The sequence below is a fragment of the Carettochelys insculpta genome, chromosome 5 (assembly GCF_033958435.1).
Source record: "Carettochelys insculpta isolate YL-2023 chromosome 5, ASM3395843v1, whole genome shotgun sequence".
Classification (NCBI taxonomy): domain Eukaryota; kingdom Metazoa; phylum Chordata; order Testudines; family Carettochelyidae; genus Carettochelys; species Carettochelys insculpta.
The window spans coordinates 43831414-43857730 of NC_134141.1; positions in this window are offsets into that span (position 1 = coordinate 43831414).

Consider the following 26317-nt stretch of genomic DNA (forward strand, 5'->3'; position numbering starts at 1 on the left):
CTAGAAAAAAACCCCAAAAAATGTGCTTAGATCTTTGCAGATAATCCTTGCTCCCACCTCCTTTCCTGCTCTCCCTCACCACAGCTGAGTCCTGAGAACAGCCTTTAAAGGTGTTGCTAAGACAAATGTTTAGTGGGAGTTTCTGTGATCTGTTTGCTTATGTGATGTACTGTTTGGGTTACTGCAACCTGTGAATGAAGAGCTTATCTCAAAATATATGTGAATCAGCTGCCCTATTTAAGGCTCTATGTATGCTAGAGGGTTTTGTCAGCAAAATGGCTGTTTTGCCAACAAAACCCACAGAGCATCCAAATTCCCAAGGCATTCTGTTGACAGTAAGTTGACAGAATGCAGCACTTTTGTTGACAGCTGTACCCTATTTCCCATGAGGAATAACACCTCTGTCGACAGATCTGTTGACAAAAAGCTGGTCTGCACATTCCAGGGGAACCTCTGTCGACAGACAGGGCTTCTGGGACCCCGGGCAGCCCTGTCTGCTGTACTTCTGATTGGCTGTTTTGCCAACAGAGTGCTGGGCAGTCCAGACATGCTCTGTTGGCAGAGCAGATTGCTCTTGCAATCTGCTTGGAGGTTGGGTCATGATCTGTCAACAGAAGTTTTGTCAGAAGATATCTTCCGACAAAACTTCAGTCAACCAATCACTGTAATCTAGACATACCCTAAAAAGGGGGCAGGGAAAGAAACCAAGCAATTGCTGCATTACCAGACTGCCGGTGGGGTCTTCAAAATGGATAACCTAAGTTGCATGCAAATGACCACCAGCATGAACAGCTGAAACAAGCAGTCTTGAAAACTGATCCCTTGTCTCAGTTCTATATTAAGGGCCAGCATTGCGCCCTTGGTTTTCATGTCTACTAATGGTTAGGCCCAAGATAATTTTTAAACAAACCAATGTGTTATGGATGGGTTAATCGTGATCTGGTTTTTGGAGACCAGTGTTTCCTCTTCACAAACAACAGTTTTCCTTAACAATTTTTTAAAGGGGGGGAGGTAAATGATCTACAGCTTATGCAAAGCTTGAGCAAAATGTGACATTAAACCTATAAATATAAGCATTTTGAGATCACCACATGAAGATGCTATAGAAGAGTCAAGCATTTTGTGTGTGATTAGTTTACTACTGTGTTAACATAGTGTTTAAAATGTTTATAAGACTAAGTGATTCTCTCTTTTAATGCCTCTACCATATTTTAACTCTCATTTAAAATGTCAATAAATTATGACGCAGGGAAGAGAGGAGTCGGGCATCTGTGCTCAAGCATGCAATAATGTTTATGTATCCATGCAAGAGCTCCCTACTAGGGCTTACTGGTTGCACCTTTTGAAGACAAATAAGATTAACTTTATCTTTAGGATACTACTATACCTGATTTGCAGTAACTAATGAATGATACAAATACTTTGCACTTCTATAATGCCTTCCATCTGAATAGTTCAAAACACTTTTAAATGCTAATCAAGCTTCACTCTATCCTGTGGTATGAGCACATACATAATATTCCCATAAGCAAAACTGTCACCTGTGAAGCAATCCTGAGCCTCTCTTGCGTAGTGAAACAAGCCATGCACTACTTTGCTGTGGCCAGTAGAAATGATTACACTTTCTTTAAAAAAGCGAACCTTGCAACCTCTTTGAAATATGTGCACATCAGGACCCCTTTACATTACTCAAGGAGCATGAAGGGAACTTTCGTAAATGAGAATGTGGGCCACAGATTGAAATAACAGAGCATAGTATCGTTCACTGGGCTTATTTACTCAGCTTTGCATATCTCACTCTGGCTCCCTCTCACAGTATAACCAGAAGAAATAGCATGGCATTTTTCTCATAACATTTATTAGGTGAAATGTTAGACTGAGCGCATAATCCTACTAGTGGGGGACATTTGACCTCTTGGACAGAAGATAGTGCGTGTCTATTTTGGAACAGAGGCAGGGAAAAAAGAATAAATGATGGAAGTTCGTGGGTTTGGAGAGTAGAACTGCCTAAAGAATATGAAGTCAGCCAGGTGAAACTCTCTCTAAATATCAGCAGTCATGCTGCACAATAAAAAACTAACAAAATAATTTCCTAGGTGACGAGCTTTTGTGGGACAGAGCCACTTCTTCAGATCATAGCCATACCAGAACAGACTCAACAATTTTTGCACCTCTGTGCTTTATACATTAGCAAGTTTGGCAAATCAGAAGAGCAGAGAGATGTGGGGCAGGGGTGGTGGTGGTGGTTTGGGGTGGGGAAGTTGAGTGAGGTCAAACATCAAAATATGTAGAAGAGTCCTTATAATGGGCCAGGTAATTGCTGTCCCTGTTCAAACCATGTGTTAATATGCTGAATTTGAATAGGAATGTTAGTTCTGAGCATTCTTTCTGTAGACTGTTAGTTTCTTTTCAGTAGAACACAGACTCTCAGGTCTTTAACAGAATGGCCCACTGCATTAAGGGCCGGCTGACTGGTTTGTGTATTTGGACTAACACAGCCATCTCTGTCCTTTTAAATATGTGAATGGTGCAGAGAAGATTGCCCACACTCTTCCTTCATTGAGGAGTCATGTCTCACAAAAGAAGTCCACCATGAAAACTAGTTTTAGCTGTCACTGGCTGTACGGATAACACCTGCTTTGATCTTACACTTGCTCAAACAGCTTCTTCCTGTTCTACTTCAAAGTTGGGTTTTATAACTTAAGGGCATTTTAATACAGTATCTTCAAAAGTACTATGTTATTGGTCATAATATGAGGAGGCTTCACATCTTGCCAGGTGATTCAGTGGCAGAATCACAGGAAAGCTTGTGTAAAAATGAGCACTTTGATATCGCAGGAATAACTCTTGTTAATGTGCTTTCTTGGTTGTCCCTTTTTTATTTTTTTATTGTCATTCCTTAACTTCTGCTCCTGGAAAAGCAATGTTGTACATGCCCAGCCCTGCCCCTGCAACACACATACACTCTGCTCACCCTCGCCCCCGTCAAAAAAAAAAAAAGGTTAGAATGATTAAGTGAAAATAAAACAGAGGGAAAAGAAAGTATATGACAGATAGTTAATCAAAATTTGAGGTCTGGAAGGTATAAACCAATTGTGATGTGTTTGGTTTTCAAAAAGACCCAACTGATATATGGCAACTGAGAAACTACGAAGTGGTGAGGTTTTTGTAAACCAATAGAAAGGGTTTAGTTGAGTCCTGAAATGTTTATATTAAATGAGACATGGTAATTGATTCTACTGACTCAAAGCTAACTGAGATACACAGATCAGAGAGCTGTGGTTTTTTTTTTTTAAAAAGTTTGCATGCCATTAAACTAGGATTTCTTTTATTTTGCAAGAGCTGTGAAGATTTATATTGTGTATGTGTGTGTGTGTATTTGTGTGTGTGGTCATACACAAAATTTACTATGAGCCAAATCCTGCCTGCAGTTGCCCAATTTGTGGGACAGCAGGCCTGCTATATCTATTGGGCAAAATACAATAAAGGATCTCATTTTCAAAAGCAGACTTTGGGCATGAACATGTTGCTCTGATCGCCTACATCCCTCCTGAGTTTTGTTTCACTGAGATGTGGCTGTAACAGCAACTATCTTAGTTTCTTTGCTATTCAGCCCTGTTCTGGTTAGGAGTGGAGGATAGCATTGGGATTCTCATCAACATCTATCGTACCTGGTTAGAATAATCAATATCACAATGCAGTACTGCATATGGAGCAAAGCAGTGTGGCAGGTCAACACAATGCAGAGCTAAAAGGGAAGTGGGTGTGGAAGATGCAGGGTCAAAAGGAGAACTAAGAAAATTCGGGAGTGGAGCTCAATGAAGAGTAGGAATAGCAAAGTGCAATACTTTATTTCAATGCAAAATGAACTTTAAGATTGTATTCACTTAGCTGCATGGCTGCATTCTCTAACACTGAAGCATTTGTAATATATAGATATTCGTGCCAAGAACACTTTGAATTGGGTGTGCTTGAATATTCACTGAAAGCAGATTCTGAGTAGTAAAATTTAATTAGACTATACAAAATTTGTTCTGTGAAGATTGCCAATGTCATTTAATCAGGGAAACCCGCCAATAATACTTTATAGTTAATAACCACAGCATAACTGTCAAGGTGTAACTGTGGGGCTGCTTGCAAGCTATTCATGTTGTCAGACATATTCACAAATGTAAAATGAGTAAATCTGAGGGGTGTTAAGATTTGCCTGAGAACATTTCACAAGCAGAAAATGTGAAACTCGACAAATAAAACATTTACTCAGCTGCACAAGGATTATAATGAAGGGACACAAGGGAGTGAGAAAGACAGGGAGGTGTGACCACAAGCATGCCTGCATTCGCAGTCTGAATATTTTGTAATGCTGTATGTAAAAATATGCCTTGGGAGGTAGCTTTTGAAAACTAGTAACAGCTCTCCGTTCTAACTTGACTCCTGTACAATACTTATAGATAAAGCAAAAATAAATTAGATTTTAAGTGATTTTAAGGATAGGAAAGAGATCAAAGCAAATTACCTAGCAAATAAACAAAATACAAACTAAGCTTAAAATACTGAAGAGATTGGATGTGAATAGAAAACTCTCACCTGAAAAGCTGATAAAAGCAGGCTGCATTCTCAAGGAGCCAGCTGCACTTGCTTACAGGGGTCCTATCCACAGCTAAAAATCCTTTTAGCTTGTATCCAGCACTTGCCCTAGTTCATTCAGCCTTTGATCCTCAGGTGTTTTCAGGAATCTCTTTTGGTGAAGAGTCAGTGAAGAACCATGATGATGTCACTCCCCTGCCATAGATAGCTTTTACATATGGTGGGAATTCTTTGTTTCAAAGTTTGGTTCCCATGACAATGAGTGGCAAAACCAATGATATACCAAGAGGGAGATCAGCACCAGGTAACCTGGTTGTATGTCCCTGTAGTGTTACAGATGTTATGAGTCAGAAGCTGCCTGCAGCATCCGCAGAAAGTCTCCTGAGTGGGAGACAAGCTTCTTCTAACCCTTGTTTTTGTTAATGGCTCATTAACCTGAATAGGCATTCAGCCATCTGGACTGAAAGGCTTTTGGCTGGTGGGTGTTACTGAGGCTTGACTACATGTGAGATAGATACATAATCAATATTCATAAATTCACATACCCAACTGATATATGCATACAAATAGCATAATATTCAACAAATCATAATCTTTCCAATGATATCTCACACAGTCTTGCATAAAATACATTTTGGCATACTTATAATCATATCTCAATAACATCAATGATCTCACAGGCTACGTCTACTCTAGTGGGTTTTTTTGAAATAGCCATGTCTTTTTTGAAAAATTCTGTGGCACGTCTACACACAAAATGTGTTCTTTTGATATTAAATTGGAAGAACACGGTGCTTTTTCTGGTGGCCCTCTTCCATTCCCGGATGAGGAAGAGCACTTTTTCCTGAAAGATTCTTTAAGGAAAAAACATCTGTAGATATGCTGGGGGCCCTTTTTTTCAAAAGATCCATCCTCCATGGCACTGGATTTTTTGATCCGTAGTGTTTCCTGGTCCATTCTTTCGAAAGAGTGGCTGGGGTGTGGCCACTCTCTATCAAAAGAGCAGATAGATTTTTTTCAATTCTCTCTTTTGTGTGTGGTCACGATCTTTTGAAAGAAGTTTTTTGGGAAGAGATTGTCCAAAAGAACATCTTTTGAAGACTGCTGTGGTGTAGCCCTAGCCGCCTTGTCACAGAAGGGGTGAGATGCTCACAAGACAAATTAAAGAGGGAGTGGGTTTTTTTGATGTTTTTTTTCTCAGTTGTTGCCACTGTTCATATCCATTTGGACAATGAAGCATCACAAAATGGATCTGTGGAGTTTTGTATGACCGTAATAAACTTCTGGCAATTATATGAATTTTCATTGGTGCATGGGGAATGTTCAGCCATCAAAGATAAAAAACTGTCTGTTGAACTGGACAAAATCCATCATATTTTGCAACACAGGAAGCATTCTCCACTCCATGTTCTCTAAATCATTCATGATGCAAAGACGCTTTTCTTAATGTGTGGTTAGCTTTGAGGTTTCTGCTCATGCTGCTGGTCATAACTGCAATGATTGCAGCTTTTATAAGCACAGGCTCACTAAAAATGTCTTTGAGGGCCAATGAGAGGCTCACATTGCTTGTCATTTTATTGCTTGAAAATGCCACTGTCCAGACTTTGGATCTCTCTGACCCTGTGCTTTAGTTCACAAGGTTAAAAAAAAAAAAGTGAAAAAAATCTTTGAAACCAAAGGACCGGGGTTAACATTCTAACACCATTTAATGCTGGTCCACCCAAAGTTGGTGCACAATTCAATTACTTGATGTTAGTGCATTCCAGTTTTTCTTGAAATTCAAAAGTTTCTATAAGCTTAGAGGAAACTAGTTTTGCTTATATATGGCATGAATAAATACAGATTTAGAGATCCTAGCATGCAAATGTATCCTTTGTATGATGGAAGAATAATGATGTGTGCAAATCATGCATCAAAGCAACGAAATGGACTACAAATGCAATGAAAATAAGGTATTGAAAAGTTTAACAAATGGAAGAGAGGCACTGAAGATGCTCCTTGCCAAGGGCATCCTTTGTTCTGTTGCTGGCTTTGCATTTACATATCAGGTAAACAAAAATTTCAAGCTACAAGCGGGGGAGGAGGCTACATAGTACCTATGCTCCAGCGGGAAAGAAAATCTTTGTCTGGGTTTTAGTTTTTAAATACAGTGAAAGGTACACTGATTAATATAATTTTGAAATCCATGTATGAACAATATATGAGTACCTAATGATATGCTTTGAAGGCTGTGGCCAAACAGGGAGAAAAAGGTGGTCTCCCAGACAGGAGTAATGGCAGCTATTTATCGGTGTCCACTGAGATTAAGCAAGGTGTTACCAAAAACAATGGAAGCCCCGTATACTTAGAAATCAGCAAAGGCATGGGAAGCCCACAGGACGGGAAGAAGACCATGAGGTTATTCTTCTTCTTGAAACACAATTATTGAACTTTGGAAGAAACAAACAAAGAGAGGAGCCACCTTTGGCATCCATCACTAGATTGATGCAAGAGCCCAGAGCTCTAGCAAGTTGAGAAAGCTGGCTCCTTCAACTACACACAGACACCTAGGTTGTGACCGGCATGCTTGGTGCTGTCTGTAAGCATCCCAGACAGAGAGCTACAGTATGAAATCATGGTTAAGCATCTGTGTATGCAAGGAAAGTGGTGGCATAACTTTTTATTGGTCTGGTTTGCATTCCTGAACTCCATGATAGGAGGATAGCGTTTGAATAGGAAACCTGAAACCTGGCAGAAGACCTGTCAATGTCCTACTGGTTTTGACACTATGATAGAATATCTGGACTGCAGGGATTATCTAGACCCACAGTATCCAATACGCTGTTCGTTCACTACATGTGGTGAACTGAACAGCATGATGTGGTGAATGTGGCTCCTTAGAGCTGCACACGTGGCACACCCTCCACCCATCCACACAAGCACCCCACCACTTGGTGGGACAAGCTCATGAAGACAGCGGCTCCTCCTGTGGCTCAGGGCCACCGGGCAGTTTGGGGCAGCTGGTGGCTTGTGCAGCTTGGCTTCTCGTGGCACACGCCTGGGCCTGGGGCAGCTCACATGGCTCAGCTCAGGGCAGCAGGGTAGATTGGCTCTGGTGAGTCACTGGCATTTGGTGCGAGGGGAGGGTGCCTGGCCACAGGAGTGGGAGGGAGAGGGTGCCTGGTGGAGGTGGGGGAGGGTTGTGGGAACTGATCAATTTTCTTTGGACACCACTGATCTAGACCTCTAGGCGTCAGAGAATTTGTTTAACCATCATGCACATACATAGGTGACACATGGGGGTACACAGGGGGCCACATCCCCCACAGTGTCGGCACTTCCCAGTGTCAGCCCCCTCTCTCCTGCACTCAGCAGCAGCATGGCTCCACTTCTGATGAACATAGGGGCTTCCCTGGGAGAGGTGCATCACAAGAGCAGGATGAGCTAGGAACGACTCCTAGGCCATGAAGCTCGGGGGGCCGGGGGGGAGACTGCCTCGCACTCACTGGAGGTGGCAGGTAGGGGAAGAGCAGGGTGGGAAAGGGAGGAGAATGGATTGGGAAGGGGTTGGGCACACGGCCGTGCCACTCCTGCCATCCCTGCACCAGTCCCCTCTGTGCATATGGTAGTGCACTACTTGTATAGAGTCTAAGATAGGCATTTAATCTGACAAGAGTTTTATTAAATGATTTTTTCCCTTTTAATTGATCTTCTATGATGTATTTAAATGCAAGCAAAATACATGCTCTTTGATCTACCTTTTAAATTGCAAATTAAAAAGTTTTTTGCTTTTGGCACAAAATGGCACGTAATCTGTATTGTATGAGTTTTCTTTCCCAAACTGCATGATTGAATTCGGCGCACTGAAGGAGCGTTCTCAGTTTTAACCCCCTTCGCATGTTGTCGGATGACAATCTATACTTGTTTTCTCCTTCTTTTTTACACAGAGAGGTTGCATTGTATTTATTTTGTTAATCAGCATTGGACTTTGAGAACCTTCCTGAAATATATAATGGAATACTGCATTAATTCACTACACTGGTTCTATCTCAGCAGCAAATGAGAAAGAAGGTCTGTATACTGGAGCAGTATGCCAAGCAGGTGACATTTCTTTAAAAAGATACATTGTCTTACATTTTTATGTGGAGGAAGGATTCAAAATTATTCCATTATGAATCAAAGGCTTTGCCATGTTCTTAGATCTTTATCAAATACTCCTTTTGTGAGTCACTTTTAGAAGGTTCTGACTCAAGAAGGTAATAAGATGGTTCTCTTTGAAGAAAATCTAAACCCATAAATGAAAGAATATATGCTTTTGAAATGTTTAAGAGACCTTTTTATTAATACAGAAGAATGTTCATGAAGAATATCATCCGCTTGGATGCAATTATCATTTAATAGCTCAAAAAGCTGCTACTGAGAATTTATTTTATCTATCTAGATATAGATGTAAGCAGTGTAGACAAGCTCTCCCTTGACATCCAGTGATGAACTGGAAAAAAGATTTCAGGAGCTCACTGTATGGACACCCTCCTCTGCCTATATGTTTGGCAGGCAGGGCTACTTTTCTGAAGAGATCGGTTTTGGCTGCTTATTATTATTCACGTTAGTATTGAATGCGGTTATTCCAATTGACTGTGCAAATCCAATATTGAATGGATAAGCCACTAGAGAGGCTGCAGCCTCAATCACAGCCCATACATCCTCACCACCACTGTTAACCGTCGACTCTCAAAATGAAAAAGGGTCATTTAAAACAAAGCATTGAATGCAGCGTAAATAAATGTTGTTCTTACTGTACGAGTAGAGGGAAGGAGAAGTGCTCTTTGCATTTCCTGACTGAGGGGTCACCATTAACTGGGTTTCATTTGCTTAGCAAGGGGTAACAAGGCCAAATGATAGTGAACATGAGTAGGGGTGGCGAGAGGTGTTCCTATCTCATGGTGTGGATGCTGTCTAAAAAGTCCTAAGATTGCCCTATGAGAGAAGTTTAGATTGATGTAGTTACATCTTTCAGCAGTGTGAAAAATCTACATAGCTCTGCCTACCTACCCCAGGATGGACAATGCCAGGCCAATAGAAGAGTTCTTTTGTCAACCAGGCTACCAACTCTTGGGGAGGTGGGTTACTTGTGCTGCTAGGAGAAGGTTTTCCACGAATGTAGATAATGTCTATGGTGAGGTGTTAAAGAGGTGAAGCTGTGCTGCTGCATTGTTTTAAGTGTAGGCATGCTCCTAGACACATGTTGGCCACCCCCTCTACGGTATTTAAACACAGAGCTGATTGGACTCAATTGATAGGCCTTGTTCCTGTTGAGGGGTTACCGCAGCTGAAGGGACTGATGAACAGGACTAGCTGCTAAACCTTGCATCTCATGTTGGGACTGTGTTACAGTGAAAGACAGTTAAACAGAGAGGTTCCTCCCTACACAGTGAAATCAGAAAGAGCTGGGATATATCATGGATAAGCCGACTATCCGTCCCATATTGGGTGGGAAGGTCCCATATTTGGGACACCAAAAAGGCATCCCAACTTATTTTTTAAAAGGGACTCTTTGTCCTTTATTTGGCCCCTCCCCCCAAACACACTTCCCTGAGCCTCGGGGAAGTATGGAGAGCACCGGTGGGTGCCACTTCCCTGGGGCTTTGGGGATTGCTGGTGGCTGCCGTCTCCTTCCCAGCTCCCTGGGGCTTGGAGGAGCTGCCCCTCCCCCCATATCTCCCTGTCCCACATTTGGGACAGGGAGATAAGGTTGCCGTAATCATGGAAGCTCAGAACACAGCATTGCCGAAGTAGGAGAGAGCTGCAAGTCTCAGCAGAAGTAAGAGTGGCAGTGCACAGCGACAGCAACGGGTGACAGAGACAGCGGCAATAAGAGTGAGCCAGTTCAGAGCAGTAACATCTGCAGAACCATTGCTCAATACCCCTGACCTCTATCAGGTAGTGAGGTGAGCCCATGCAAACAAGCCTTTGAACTTGGGTCTTCACTGAGCAAGGGCAGCAACTGTGCATGAGGGGCAGCAACAGACAGTGGGCTGGAATGTTAAAAGTCTCTTTGTTTGTTCGGACTTTCACACTGCCCTATATAGGCTAATTAGTTGTCCCAGTTTTCATAGGGTCAGTCTCAATATTTGGGGCGTTTCCTTATATAGGTGCCCACTACCCCTCACACACGCTCCTGATTTTTCATACTTGCTGTCTGGTCACCTTAGCCGGGTGGGAAACTAAAGCAAACAACACTACCTAATGTACTGTGGGATGGCTTTTTATGTAGGGCTGGGTGCTTTGAGTTGTGTTTGTGGTGTTTTCCCAAACTAATAGTGGGATTTCTTTCCTTTGTAATAAAAGCTGAATTGTGTGAGAGGGGAAATATTACCACTGATTAAATATTGCCCACAGGCAGTGCTTAATTTCCTCAGCTTTCTGGGCAGGAGCTCAACATGGTTCTATTTGGTATTGTTAAAAAAACCCTCTAGATAGTCACCCAGCCCTTGATACTTCTGAGTCTACGTTGTAGAAGTTTTTTTATATATACATATATAACATTTACATTATGAGGATATAAAACTGTTTGACATGACACAGATCCTATTTCCTGGAGGCAGAGAACATGCCTGCAGTAGTCACAAGAGAGCCATGCAGCACATTTGTCCGATGAAAGGTATCTTACATAAAAAAGGCATTTCAACACAACGTGCAGTTACATTCATTATTTCTGCTCTGTGCTGAAGTAACTGAGATATAATCCATTACTTTTTATATGTTGGCAAAGAGGTGGAGGTGTGAAAGCTGGATGGAGTAAGTGAGGTGATACCTGGATATTGCAGAGGGAGAGGAAAAAGTATTTAGGTCTTCTGTTGAATAAAATTTCCTGGTAGTCCTAGGTTTTTCTTGCATCTCTGTGAGGTATCTACAAGGGAGACAAATAATAGCTTTTCAGAGAGGCAGCATGTTCTAGCTGATTGTGCATGAAGCTGCCTGGGACCTAAGCTTTTAAACCTGGCTGTCCTGTTGATTCATCGAGCAAGTCACTTAGTGCAAAATTCTGTTCTAATTGGCACCCTGTGCAACCTGATTGACTTCAGTAGGATAGAACAGGTATAAATCAGGACAGAATTTGTCCATTAAGATGTAAAGGCCAGTTTTTCAAGGGCTCATCTTGCACAAAGCAGCCACATTTTCAAAAGAAGCTTAGTTCACCTGGCAGCAGCTAAATAAAGACCAGATTTCCAAAAGTCCTCAAAATCCAGCAGCTCTCACTGTGACGTATGTGGAGAGATTTTCAAAAGAGCTCAGTATACTGGAAACTTTGTCTCTGTAGTCTACATGGGAATTACAGTCTCAAAAATCTGGCCCTGCTCATATATCTGAGTATTATCCATTTGTAAAAAGAGGGTGACCATGGGAGTGGGGTGATAACTGGGATTTGGGGAAGCTCAATTAGCTAATATGTGTTCAATAAAATGCATGATAATGTACATATTATCATTAGCACTCAGCATAGCGCTGTCTTTATTGTTTGAGCATAAGGAGCAAAGATTTCATTTTACTGCAAGCTCTTGTCATTGTAATTTGGTGAGGGAAAGAATGTGATTTTTTTTTCTGTTGCAATCTTTTCCTCCCAGCTGGGTCCAATAAATTCTGGTTTGCAATACTTCAGGAAGGATAATTGTCCCTCCCTGTCCAATTGACTTGTTTTTGTACCTCCCTGTGCAAAAGTTCCATGAGCCAAATGTAAATATCTTCCTTGAACTGGGCACATTTGTTGGAGCCTCACTGATCTCCCCAGGGCCGTGGAACCTGTTTATTTTTCCGTCTGCTCCCTGCCTGCCTGAAGCAGGGCTAATATACCCTAAAATACTGTGCTCTTGTCACTCAGCAGGATCATTGCTCAAAGCTAGTCTCCCCAGAGCGACTGAGGAAGGCATACAAATGATTTGTCTACATGACAAAGTTGCTCATTTTAACTAAAATTATTATTTAAAACAGTTTGGCTATATGTATGTAAAACATTAGTTTGATTTCAAAAAGGCTGATTATATGTTTCTTAATCCTGTCATGAATTGGCTTTGTTTATGCTAAAACCAACTAATAATAAACCAGCTAATAATAATTAATACATTACTAAGAGAATCTGGATTGGGATTTTCACCAGGGCTATGTCTACACTGCATTCCGCTTTCAGAAGGGGAATGCAAATGAGTGAGATAAAATGCAAATAAGCATGGATTTACGTATCTTGTGCCTCAGTTGCATATTCTTGCAGAATTGCACTTCCAGAAGAGACTTTTCCCAAAGCAGAAACAGGTGTGTAAATGGAGTTCCTTTGAAAACAAACCCCATTTTCGAAAGAACCTTTCTTCTGGAAACAAAATTGGAAGGGTTCTTTTGAAAATGGGGTTTGTTTTTGAAAGAACCCTGTCTCCACAGCTGTTTTTGTTTCCAGAAGAGCCCCTTCCGGAAGTGTGACTGTGTCGTAATATACAAATGAAGCAGGAGATATGTCAATCTGCATTTCATTTGCATTTTTCTCACTCATTTGCATTCTGTTTCCAAAAGCGGAATGTAGTGTAGACGTAGTCCAGTTTAACTACATGAATTTACCATAAACTGTTATTTAACTGGTATTTGAGTAACCAGCGTAACTCACAGCAGAGTAGCTCTGGTCAGGGAACACTGGGCGGGAGCGTGGAGAGAGCAGAGAAGCCTGCCAGCTGCACTCACACACAGCATGGAGGGATGCAGGGTGGCACTGAGCAGGCTGGCCCCCTCAAGCACTCTGTACACAAACCCCAGCCCTGATGTGGCTTCTGCGCACTCCTGCCCTGTGTCTGCTGAGCAGAGGAGAAACAGCATCACGGCTGGCACTTGTGTACAGATTGTGAGAACAACATCCCGCCCCTGATGGGGGCCAGCCTGCTCAGTGCTGCCCTGTCTTCCTCCGGGCTGTGTGTAAGTGCAGCTGGCAGGTTTCTCTGCTCTCCCACCCAGCATGAGCTACTCTCTCTTGTCCAGAATATTTGATTATTCAGCAACCTCCCAGTCCCACGAATGCTGGATATCAAAGAGTTTACTGTAAAACCTTTCCTAGACAAGGATTCAATAGATTTGGGAAAAATATAGAAGATCCAGATTCACTGAGAACTGAAAAAAAAAAAAAAGGTTATTCTGCGTGGAGAAGTGGAAAATAGATCAGAACTGTTTGGAAAAAAAAAGTTTTTCCATGGAAAACTTTAGTGGGGAAAAAAGAGGAAATTTTTTCCCTGGAACTTTTAGGCTATGTCTGCAGTAGAAGCATCTGTCCTCAGACGTTACCGTCGACAAGGAAATCTTGACAAAACCTCTGGTGACAGATTGCATCTACCCACAACTTGCTCTGTCGACAGAGAGCTGCCAGCCTGCACTGCCCTCTGTGCCAGAAAGCAGAATGGCAGCTCAGGAGAGAGGACTGCCTGGCAACTGGAAGCCCTATCTGTCGACAGAAGTGTCTACTCTGTACTTCTGTCGACGGTACTCTGTCGAGAGATTGTTATGCCTCAAATTTTTGAGGAATAATACTGTTAACGCAAATGCAGAGTTATGTTGCTAATCTGTAAACAGAATGCTTTGTGTGTAGATGCTCCCTGAGTTATGTGGACAAAACTCTCCAGTGTAGACCCAACCTCATGGAAAATAATCGAACTTTTGAATGAAGAATCAACTGAAATATTTCGGTTGAAAACAGAAGTATTTTACATTTGGAAATGTTACCAGGATGCCCGGTGCTCCTTTCATCTGCTCGGACACTAGATTCCCTGGTATAATTACCTCTCCCACAATGCATTATGACAGATGTAGTTCAATCAGCAGTGTGGGGGAGTATAAAAGAATAAAAGGTAGCTGCAGAGATAATTCCAGGTGCTAGGGCTAATTTATGAATTATTTTACAGCTGGGAAAGTTTATCCTTCTGAATCTCATAGAGTTAGTGGTTTTACTAGAGTGTGTTTTATTCTGGGTGTAGCAGTAGGAAAGGGAGAAGGTTGAAGGAGCTAACTCACTCTCATAATATTATGTACCCAATAATGTCTTTCAATATTTTCTTCAGAAAATAGGTGTTGCTTTACGAAAAAGAATCCAGTGGTCCATAATGTATAATATTCCATCTCTGACAGTGCCCTGTGCCATTTTCTTGAGAAGAAGGTGTAAAAACCACATACTAGACATCAGTGATATATGTCAGTGGGAGAAGTTTATTCATAACATCAAGTACTCCAGCAACCCACTACAGCATGAATTTAAAATGCAGCATTTATTTTTTCTCTCTTACTTGTTTCTGGGATATGGGAAGGAGTCTGCCTGCCTCCAAGGTTGTAGTATGTATGGCAAGAACAGACTTCCTGCTGCAGAACACTGCTTGTACTGGTGTAAATGGCAAAACTTCACATTCACTTCACTTGGTGTACGACTAAAGTGCAAAGTGTTGACACAGCGAAGGAGTAATCCCATTAAGTGCTTTGGAGTAGGGTTTAAGAGAGAATGTAAGACTAGAAATAGCTTAGAAATGTAACTAATGTCTGGAGATAGACATGTTGCTTCCCCTTAGTTTTCTTAGTCCAACTCTTTTTATTTGTTTTATGAATTATGGCAAATCTGGTATATATGGAAAAATAAAAAGTAATACCGAGAAATCGATTTTGCACACTGCTTTATCTACTTTGCACCCAGACACAAAGATGGACCAATTGCCCATTCCCATTTTTTCAGAGATGTCACTGTTGTATTTTTTCTTCTCTTTTTAGCTTTTTTCTTTTTCCTCTGCTTATTTTGTTAGGTATGTTAAATACACTTTAAGACTGATATTACAGAACTAATTTTGGAACAAAAAGCAGTCAAGTAGCACTTTAAAGACTAGCAAAATAGTTTATTAGGTGAGCTTTCGTGGGACAGACCCACTTCTTCAGACCACAGTCAGACCAGAACATACTCAATATTTAAGGCACAGAGAACCAAAAACAGTAAGCAAGGAGGACAAATCAGAATAAGATAATCAAGGTGAGCAAATCAGAGAGTGGAGGGGTGGGGAGGAGGGTCAAGAAGTATACTGAGTAACTAATTTTGGGGGTATTTCATTTGAACTGTCAACGTCAACCCAGAAATTTTACTTTGAAATGTGCTTTATATGTACTTTTGATTCTAGTGTATTTGTTTCTATAACCAATACTATTTCGAATTTCGGTTTAGCTTTTCACTTAAAGAAGTTGCTCACTTGGAAAAGGAAATAATCCTTTTAATATCCTAGATGACCAAAATAAAGTAAAGTCCTGCCAGCAAGTATATATGAAATAGAAACATTTTTAAAAAGTGCAAAAAGCATTCAGTTTGTGAAATGTCATCTTTTATAGACATTTAATAAATATTATTTTGCAAAGTTTAATTACAAACGAATAAAACTTTGACAGGTTTGGAGGCACTACTTTAATGACATGCCACTTTTTATAAATAATATATTTTAATTATTTGTGGGACTTTGCCATCTGTGCTGAGGAAACACTTTAATTTTTCTTAATTATTCCTTTCACTAACTATACAATAACCTTTTTCATGGCCAAAAATAAAGTGCCAATTCTCCAAAGGAACAGAGAAAGCACAGTGTGAATTTAAAAGCTGCATAGTGTTATTGCAGCAACCAGAGTTCTGAAATGATGTGAGACAGACCAGGGAACAAATACTAGATAGTTGATCTGGAAATTGGTATAATTAGCTTGAAATGTTGAGCTTTCTAAAGATGCTGGCTATTTTTCCAATCCTCTATGTCTTGTTTAAAGTATTATACTGTAATTGGTAAACATCCTACCAATTAAGTGGAAATATGGTTTATCTGAAGAGAAATAAGAATGCTTGTCTTTAGCTGCGTCTACACGTGCACGCTACTTCGAAGTAGCGGCACCAACTTCGAAATAGCGCCCGTCGCGTCTACACGCGTCGGGCGCTATTTTGAAGTTAACTTTGACGTTAGGCGGCGAGACGTCGAAGTCGCTAAGCTCATGAGGAGATAGGAATAGCGCCCTACTTCGACGTTCAACATTGAAGTAGGGACCGTGTAGACGATCCGTGTCCCGCAACGTCGAAATTGCTGGGTCCTCCATGGCGGCCATCAGCTGGGGGGTTGAGAGATGCTCTCTCTCCAGCCCCTGCGGGGCTCTATGGTCACCGTGGGCAGTAGCCCTTAGCCCAGGGCTTCTGGCTGCTTCTGCGGCAGCTGGGGATCTATGCTGCAGGCACAGGGTCTGCAACCAGTTGTCAGCTCTGTGTATCTTGTGTTGTTTAGTGCAACTGTGTCTGGGAGGGGCCCTTTAAGGGAGCGGCTGGCTGTTGAGTCCGCCCTGTGACCCTGTCTGCAGCTGTGCCTGGCATCCCTATTTCGATGTGTGCTACTTTGACGTGTAGACGTTCCCTCGCAGCGCCTATTTCGATGTTGGGCTGAGCAACGTTGAAGTTGAACATCGACGTTGCCGGCCCTGGAGGACGTGTAGACGTTAGTCTATTTCGATGTCGCAACATCGAAATAAGCTATTTCGATGTTGGCTGCACGTGTAGACGTAGCCTTTGTCCCAGAAGCAGTAGGAAGAAAGACAAGACACCAGAAATATGGTTTTAAAAGGCCACAGCTTTATTAGGTAACACTTCTGGGAACTCTTTGGAAATAAGTAGGCCAGGGCAAGTAATCCATCCTTTGTAATTTGTTCCATGTGGCTGTCAGACCCCCACCACGTAAACCTGCTTCCTGCATTGTTTGGGACTCCACTACCTTCAATTTACATGAGTATTAAGGGGTGGGGCCAGAGGGGTTGTCCCTTCACTGCATCAGTCATCAGGAACCCTGACATCATTTGCCACCTATGTTACAACAGGTCTGGCTTCTCCTAAGTTGCTTCCAATTCTAGTTTATTGGGTTATCAGAGTCACTCTTGATTAATTACTTCAGTCTTAAAGTGTAGATAACATGCTGGTCAGCAAATATAAAATTAAAGAAAACTGAAAAATAGAAAAATTCCTTCCTATCACCAGAAATGTAACCAAGCTGATAGCCACAGCAAAGCCTTCAAACCTAATCCTGTTCTGATTAAAAGGGAGGAAGAGGGAACTTTTTCTTCCTGGAGCAGAATTGTGTATCTAGGAAACTGTCCATGGAGAGGAAGGAATAGAGTGCTTTAAGGAGACCTGGGTTTTCTTTTCTCTGCTTGTCGAGACAAAGGCTCCTCACATCTGAAGCTGAGTATATGTGTGTGTGGGGGGGGCGGAACTTTCCCATCTCTGTAGTGCTTAGGGTGTGTTTTTTTTTTAAAAGCTATTTAGTTTTAAAAGAAAATGTATCCTAAATCCCTAAAATGTGAGTCTGCCATACACAGGTCCTTAAAGTCTGATATTCTGTCTTTGGCTGTGATCTGCACCTTATATTTTCAATTGGTAGAATAGCTTACAATGCGCTGTATAGTTGGACTCTGCTGTATAGAGAGTGTAAACTTACTTCTTGGTGAGAGTCTGTGATCAGTACATATGCTGAATTGTGCAGTTTGATTACTCTATTGTACTACACATAACAAGTAGATATGAAATTACATTACAAAATTTACATTGCCTTCAAATGTTTTAAATTTATCAGTCTCTTGCTTCTTTATGTGACTTTTGCTCTTGTATCATGAGAGATGGTTAGTTTAGGAGGGCAAAAGACAGACTGATTGCTTAGATTTCAGATTCCGTAATTCTGAATGTTGCTATCAGGCATCCTATAACCCAAAAACTGGACAATCTGGGTTGTGTCTACACTAGAACAGAGCAAATAATTGACTGTTGGGAGTCAGCCACCCAAACAGTTTTCATTGCAGATGGGCTTGGAACAAAAATATTTAATTTTTTTCTAGCTAAAACAAATAATTTTGGATCTAACATTTCATAGGGTCCAAGGCCAGAAGGCACATTATGATCATCTAGCCTGACACCCCGCTTCTCCCCCGAATAATACAGGCCATAAAACTTCCCCAAAATAATTCCTTTTGATTTTTTAAGGGTGAAGAAGGAACCCAAGATAGACTAACAATTAGAGCAATTTTCTAAGAGTCATGGTACAAATACCCTCATTATTCAAAATTCACACCTGATTTCATTTCTGAATTTGTCTAGATTTGATTCCTAGCCATAGGATTTTGTTATACTTTCATCTGCAAGAGCCTATTATCAAGTACCTGTACTCTAGTAGGTACTTAGGGTAGGTCTACCCAGCACAGTTATTTCAAAATAAGAGCTGATATTTCAAAATAACTATTCTAGCGTCTACATGACTCACCTGCCATTTCACAATAAATTCAAAATAGCGGTTGAATTATTCCAAAGTAGGTAAACCTCATTTCATGAGGAATAGCGTCTTTTTTTGAAATAGCTATCGAACTGCTCCTGCACCCAGTGGCAGTGAGGGTGGACGTGGAACAAAACAATTGGGAGCTGGCAGAGCAGAGCTGTCTGGGCTGGGTTGTTAACTGCTTCCTGCCACCAAAAATGAGGGCAGGGGAAGGCCCAATCCTTGCTGACAGCACCAGGCACCTCATTGATCCTCTAGGCCACATTGCTCAGAGGAGGGGGGTTGAAGGAAGTGGTGGAATGTAGGGCTGAGAGGGGGCTGAGCAGAGGTGGTGGCTAAGGGCAAGGGGTGGAGTGGAGGTGGAGCAGGGGCAGGAGAGGGTATGGTGGGGCTCTGGCAAACGGGGTTTCTCAGGCTCCAGACTCCCCTTGGGCCAGCCCTCTGTACACCCACTTAAGGGTTTTCCATTTACAAATACATTTTGAGACCTATCAGTTAGCCAGTTTTTAACCCATTTGATGTGTGCCATGTTAATTTAGCATCATCTTCTTTCTAATCAATGTCCACATGGTCTGAAGTCAAATGCCTTACAGAAGCCTAAGTAAATTTCATCAACATGTTAATATTATCAGTATTGTAGTTTCATCAACAATATTACTTTTGACATGATCTGTTTCCCATGTTGATTGGCACTAAATATATTATCATTTTTTATTAGTAGAGTTCTATATAACCCACTCCATTATGTTGCCTGGGATCAATGTCAGACTGACAGGACCATCATTATCTAAGTTGTCCCATTTACCTTTGTTAAATATTGGCACAATATTATCTTTTCATCAGTCTCTGGGAAGTTCCCTGGTGTTTCAAGACTTCCTGAAAATCAACATTAATGGTCTAGTGAGACCCTCAATCAGCTACTAAATACAATTTATTTGGACCTATTGGTTCAAAAAATGTTTATTTTTGTGTCTTCTATTTAACATCCTCCCAAAATGGGAGATGAAATGGACAGAGTGTTATCACTATTATACGATAAGACTATCTCATCCCCCTCCCAAGCAATCCCATCCGTAGGATGATTCACAGAGGCTGCCTTGGGCCCCATCCTTTGGGGGGGAACTTGCAGCTGTTGCCCCAGGGATGGTCTTCCATATTGAGGTTTGCTTCAGTCTCATCCATTGGGCCCAGGACAGGCTTGGGGAGTGGAACGACTTGGCTGGGAGATGGCAGGGCGGAGCAGGCTTCTGGATTACTCTGCTTCCCGTCACTCCCATTGCCTCAGTGAGTGCACTGGCCAGACCCCTGCTCCTGCCTCATGCCTGGCCCCTGAAAATCTATTAGGTCATGTCATTTGTGGCAGAGGCTTTGGGGAGGGGGTGCAATGGGAGTGGAAGAGGCTGGAGCAGAGGCAGGAAGAGGTGGAGCAAAGCTAGTACTAACAGCATGAGACCACTAGCATGCAATGTTTTTCAGTGTTTTTCATTTTTTTATTACCCTTTCTAATTTTATACACAAAATCTCATAGGCCATGTCTACACTAGAGGGGTTTTGTCGACAACACCTGGGGAGCATCCAGATTGCCATCGTGGTCTGTCAACAGAAATCAGCTGTTGACAGATGTATCCCACTCCCCATGAGGCATCATGCCTCTGTCAACAGAAAGCCAAGCTGGATGTTCTCGGGGGGGGCCCTCTGTTGACAGACAGGGCTTCTGGGACACCGGGCAGCCTTGTCTGCTGTGCCTCTGGTTGGCTGTTCTGCCAATAGAACGTCCGGGCAGTCTGCTCTAGACATAGCCATAAGCTTTAAGGCCAGAAGGGAGCATCATGATCATCGAGTATGACCTACACACAGCAGGCCATAGACCCACCCACTCCTGTAATAGAGCCATCACCTCTGGCTAAGTTACTGATGTCCTTAACGTATAATTTTGAAAGACTTCAAGTTCCTCCATTGACACAAGTGACCTGTGCCCTATGCTGCAGCTAACTTTGAAAATGAAATGTAGTTGCAAAATGAAGTTAAAACATTTCATTAGGAAAATGGTGAAACAAAAACATTTAGATTTTTTCAAAAAATTTTGGTTGAAATTATAGACCAAATTCTCAAATAGTTTATTGACCTCAAGCTGCAATTTTCAGTGAATAAAATATTTATCCAAAACATTTCTCCCTGCTCTTGCCTACTCACTAGCATTTTCCTTTTAAGCTCCCCACTTTTACAGCTCTACTAGTGCTGTTCCCAGTAGGAATGACAGCAGAAATAGCTCAAATTTAGCTGACCTGACAGTGTCTTAACCACTATGTTTTCTGCCCCGTTCTAGCTTGGTTCCATCTCCACTTGTGAAAGCTTAACATTATTACCATTATCCCAAATATTTGTTTGGTGATGCACACAGTGAGTCTGTGGTCTTAGTTCATTTCCCAGTGAGTAAACTATTTTGAAGCCCAAACATTTAAAAATATTAAATGGCACAAATTACGTCCCCCAAAAATCACGAGATAGGTTTAATAATGTGATTTTCAAAATAATGCATTTTGGGTGCTTATTAATTGCCAGCTTGTCTTGAAGCTCGGTAGCTCATTTTCAAGATTTTCAGCCAGCTAAGTAATTCACCCCCATCTTTCCTATAATTCTTTGGCTGTAACTCCCACCACTGTAGAACAGTAACAGAGAGATAGCCATGTTAGTCTATATGCTATCAAAACAAAAAAGCAGTCCAGTAGCACTTTAAAGACAAACAAAATAATTTATTAGGTGGTGAGCTTTTGTGGGATAGACCCACAGAAGAAGTGGGTCTATCCCATGGAAGCTCACCACCTAATAAATTATTTTGTTCGTCTTTAAAGTGCTATTGAACTGCCTTTTTTTCCCCCCACCACTGTATCTCTGTACCTCTCAAAAGGAAGCAGGCTGAATCCCTCAGCAGGTGACAGAGCCCCCTGCTTCTCCTGTCACTATTGACCACAGGCCCTTACCTTCTGTCTCTTTGTAATCAATGGCTGGCCAACGCCTCATGCACCCCTTCTCTGTTTTCTTCTGCTTGGACTCCTGCTGCTGCTCTTGAGGTGGAGCAGAACTCTGTGTTGAGGCTGTTCTGACTTTTGGGGAACTAGTGTTCTTTAGCTCCAAGGAGAGTAGAAAGGCAGGTTGCGAGAGTGTGATGCTCTCAACACTCCTATCTACTTTCCATTGAGGGAGGAACAAAGAATTGAGCCATTAACTGCCCTGCTTGTCTTTTGCTCGTGCCTGGATGCACTCTCAATGGGGCTGCTGGAGAGAAGGCTGAAGTGAAAGATATGATACACAGATTTCTGATTGACTTAAATAAAGAAAAGCCCCATTTTCTCAATATAACTGATTTTTAGCAACTTTATGAGCAACTTCAGCAGCGAGGTCAAAGATGAAACGGAAATGGATGTGTGGACTCCTCTTCTCCAGGAATGGCTTATCCAATGGGAAGTTTGCAGTTTTGTTCTGGGTATGCAGAACTTCAGTGTGCAAGTTTTTAAAAGTCTCCCCTAATTTCTCTTTTTTCTAAGCCAATTATTTATAATTCTTTAAAATTCCTGCTTAGTTCTGCCATGTGTCTTGCCACACTCATTGCTGTTTTCTGGAACCTTTCAAACTCTGCTATAAATTTCACTGTGTGCATTTTCTCTTCTCCTGTGTTTCCATCGTTTACAACTTTATCAGGAATGTAGGTATTTTCATTGAAGTTGCAATTTTTGGACTCGTGATTCTTAGGTGAGAATCTGTGCCTTTTATTTAAAAATAAAAAAAGTTTCTAGCCTTCATGGTTGTGGAGAAAATCTTGAAAATGTGAGGAGTAAAGTCCTCAACATGGAGAGACATGTTATAAGCATCCCCAATTTGTAGGGTATTTTAATCTAATAATTTTTAAAATCCTGATATTTTAATGCTTGAGGTCAGCAACAATGTTTGCTTAACAAGTTTAAATCCATATCATTAATTTGATTCTTAGCCAGTGGTTATTTAGTTTCTTTAATGGTCCTTTTAGAGTGCCCTTAATAAAATGCTTTTAAAAACTGAAGTAAATCATGTCTACTGGGTTACTTATAGCTATTTTTTAAGTTTTTTTTTTTAAGACTGTCTACGAGGTATGAGAGGCATGATTGTCAGCTTCAGACACTCTGCTGGTTTGACCTTCTCGTGTTATCTTTATTTTAGTCTTGTACTATCTTGTCCTTAATTAGACTCTCAATCAGTTTCCTCAGAAAGGAGAGCAGGGCTGATGGATTTGTAGTTTCTAGGACCTCCTGTGGCTCATGTTTAAAAAGCAGGCTCTGCATTAGAGACTTTCCAGTCTCCATGAGCTGTTGCTGTTTTTAAGGATTTGGCACAAGACATATCCTTTGAGCATTCTGTCTGCTTAGCGCTGTTCCCTTCAGAACTTTCATATGGATGCTTTTTAGTCTGGGGGATTTACCACAGTCGAGTTTCTCAAGCTGCTCTGTTACTTCCTACTTACAGATTTAAATCTCTTTCAAGGCCAAAATCTGATTTCCCTGCCCTTCTATGTTAGGAATGTCCTCATTATCTCCTTCTGTAAAGACAGAGGGGTACAATTAATTTAACTTCACTCTTAATTCATCACCCTCTTAATTGCTCCTGTCTTCCCTTAGAGGCCTAGAAGCCTAACAGTTACTTTTAAACCCTCTCGCTTCTAATGAGTTTAAATAAGTTGCATTATTTACCTCGATAGATATCTACTCTTTGCCCATTTTATTTTATTTCCAGTTTGCACTTTAACGAACAAAGATTTCCAGACACAGCTTGAATTTCTAGTATAATTAGCAGAGTGAAAAGTAAAATATGATGGATGGGATTTGATTCACATTCACAGAAGAGTGAATTTAATTACATATCCTTATATCCCACAATAACTTAAGCAAAGGGCTTTACTTGAATGATAATTCAATGTTGAGGTTGGATCATAAATTTGCATTGAGTTATTCTGGAATAGATTATTCTGGTGTTATTATTCTGAAATAAACTATTCCGGAATAATGGGTCCACACTACAAGGAAGCCCCAAAATAGGCAAAAATTATCCTGAAATAGTGTCCACACACAACAGAGCCTGTTTTGGATTAGAGTGTTTCTGGGAGCTCTAATCTTGGAGGTATTCATATGCAAAGATCATGGGGTTGCTGTTTTGGGATACAAATATATCCCAAAATAGCATCCACAGTGTAGCCATAGCCTTACTGTCTCTTTGAGATGGGAGCAGGAGACTTGCAGAGAGAGCAGAGCATGACCACCTTCTGACATGACTAGGGTGACCATCTGTCCTGTATTGGGTGGGATGGTCCCGTATTTGGGACACCAGAAAGGTGTCCCTACTTACTTTTTTAAAAGGGATGAATTGTCCCATATTTAGGCCCCCAGGGGCTGGGGGGGCAGGGGCGGGAATGTCCATGACTGTAGCTTCCCTGGGGCTCCAGGCGTGGGAGTGCCCACAGATGCCACTTTCCAGGGCTTGGTGCAGCTGGTAGGAGGAACCCCTCTCCTGCATATCTACCTGTCCTGTTTTTGGGAGACATGATCAACCTAGACATGACCAGCTAGAAATGAGCTAGGAAAAGAGAACAAACAAACATGCTGCCCTCGCCCTCCTAGCTGGGCAGTCACTGACAGGGGATAATCTGCCTGTTTAACCTTCCTAGCCTGTGGGTGAAAGGACTAATGGGGTCATAGGAAGAGCCAGCTGGAGCAGAACTTGTTTGAAGCCATACAGTGACCCAAATTACAGCCCAGAATGACAACTGGGATTCCTGTCTTACAGAGTGACTGTATAAAGTGAACCCTGCTCCACGCCTTGGGACTCCTGGACCTTGGGACCATGGGACCTTGGGACTCCTGGATTGGGGAGGAGGAGAGGAATTATCATCCTAAATTATAACCCAACTCCAAGGAAAGGAGTTGGGGACTTCCAGATGGAGGAGAGAAAGTGACCATTCAAGCACAACATCAGCAGTAGGAATGGAGATGAGGTGGGGGTTTTCCTGAATAGTGGCGAGAAACAGACTATGATTCTTAAATGGGCCCAGACTGAGTGTGAATGGGGCAGTTAACTGAGTTAAACTTTGCACGAAGACTTTAAAAATTGGATGCTTTGAAGAGGGTTCATGGTTTTAAAACTACCTATACTTGGAAAAGTACCTGAGGAGAGTGCAGTGCTGGCTTGAGGGGCCACACTGCAGGGCAGCAACCACTGCCTGTTATGTTAGGCATGCCTAGTCAAATAGCTGCCAGGGTTCTCATGTTTCAAAGAAGTCCTGAATTGTATACAAATATGAAAGCCCCTCATCCCTCAAAAAATAAACCCAATCTCAAATCCCTTGCACAACATATCTTTGGCCGTGCATGCTGGTGACATTCTTCCCAAAGTAGCAACTGCCAGCCACACTTTAGTTCTTAAAGGTACAAATAGGTGCCTGAAGTGATTTTCAAATGTGCCTAAGGTGTGTGGATCTTCAAAAGCGCCAGTTTGCCTCTTTGAGCACTTACATACTTTTTAATGTGGCCCTAAATAATTTGCCTTTCAAAAAGCCCATTGTTCGCCATGTGGGTAGCTGAGATAAATGAACCTGAGGTTTCTTCTAGAAGTGCATTCTTGTCATTCTTTCATGGCTGCCTTTCATTGCCCTGGCTTGGTAACTTGAAATCAGTCAGCTGAGTGCCCTTTACTCCTACATACGGCCCCTTAGGAACTTTTTACATCCTAGGGATCTTTTAAAAAAAAACACAAAAACCAAGAAATGGTATTTTATTTTATTCTGAGAAAATCACTTCCATTTCTATTCTGGAACAAAGATGTTTCAAGGGACTATTAATTTAAATCATGTTCCACTGTCTGAAGTTAAGTTATGAGCTTAATTCCCATAATTTTCCTTGTGTAATGACAATTCCATAGCAACTTTTCTCTCTATACTCTAAATTTAGGATTCGCTTTAAATAGGCAGTTCAAAAATGTAAATTAATGTTGCTGAAAAGGTCATATTCCCACCCACACCTGGAGACCATTTTCCTTAACCTTAAAAATAAACAAAAAACTGCACAAACAAAACAAACTTGAAAAGCTTGCCATAAACTATAACATATGGCTAGAATGAAGAGCTGGAGCGTTTCATTACATGGAATCGCTTCGCTTGATCATTTTATTTTGTATGAAAACATATTTATTGAAAAGTGAGCAGAATTACTTGTAGAAAATAGCTAAAAAGTAAGTCTACGCTTACACCAAATCGGAGACAGAAAGCAATGTGCCCAGATTCACAAAGGCCTCAGATACCTAAAAATACTGAGCTAGGTTACATTGTCGAGGTACCAGTGCCACTGAGATCCTCAACTCCACCCCCCGCCCCCCGATCCCTAAATCCTGCAGCT